Source organism: Pundamilia nyererei, unplaced genomic scaffold (assembly GCF_000239375.1).
Source record: "Pundamilia nyererei isolate P.nyererei 1_Seehausen unplaced genomic scaffold, PunNye1.0 scaffold00031, whole genome shotgun sequence".
Classification (NCBI taxonomy): domain Eukaryota; kingdom Metazoa; phylum Chordata; class Actinopteri; order Cichliformes; family Cichlidae; genus Pundamilia; species Pundamilia nyererei.
Window position 1 is genome coordinate 610,972 of NW_005187432.1, and position 1,007 is coordinate 611,978.

The window sequence follows — 1,007 nt, forward strand, 5'->3', positions numbered from 1 at the left end:
CCAGAAAAAGTCAAGTTTTTTGTCAAGTTTAACAGGTTTCTCTACATCCAAGTGTAAGTCCTTTCCATGCAGTACAAACACATGTTGGAGCCCTAAAAGAAAAGAAACCAAAAAGTATCAGAATCATGAACATTCAGCTCCAATTCTGTTAAACCAAACACAACAGTAATACAAAAAAGACCTGACACAAATATTGTCGCAGTGTTGTGGATGTTTATTTTGTAGTACTTTTTTCACCAGAGCTTTTCTGCTCTTTGCACACCTCACAAAGCACTTTGGTCAGGTCTTGGTAATCTACTCAGACAGGGGCAGGCATGATTGAACGATGGAGACCAGCTGTGTTGGTCAACCTCTCCTGACACCACCCACTGCTCCACCCTATCATTTGATTATTTTCATTATTGTCTATTCACATGGGCAGAGAAAAAAAGTGCTGGTGTGAATGGGTAAATGAGGCAAGTTGTGTAAAGCACTTTGAGTTCTCAGAGTAGAAAAGTGCTATATAAGAACCAGTCCATTTACATCTAACTACTTGCTGTCTGTGGCACCCACCAAACATTATGGGTTTCACACTTCAGATATCAGTATCAGAATCAGAATACTTTAATCATCCCTAAGGAAATTATGTTTGTGGAAAACCCGAACTTTTATGAGATACAGCTTCAATCTCACTTCAGACAGTGCAACTCTCATATCTCGAGATATGACCAAATATATTAAACCAATCAAAACATGACCAGGGTTTGGACCAGTAAGCAGAGTCTCACACATCTCTCTGCAGCTTATCTCCTACTGTTATACACTTAAAATTCCCATCACCACAGAGACTCTGTGTGTTGGGATTTTAAGGGTATATTTTCAGTGTTGGGTAAGTTACTTTAAATTAGTAACTTAGTTACATTACTAGTTACTTCTATCAAAAGTAACTCAGTTACTTCAAGTTACTCGTTACTTTCAAAGTAACTAGTTACTAGGGAAAGTAACTTTGGTTTTACTCAGAATTCTCT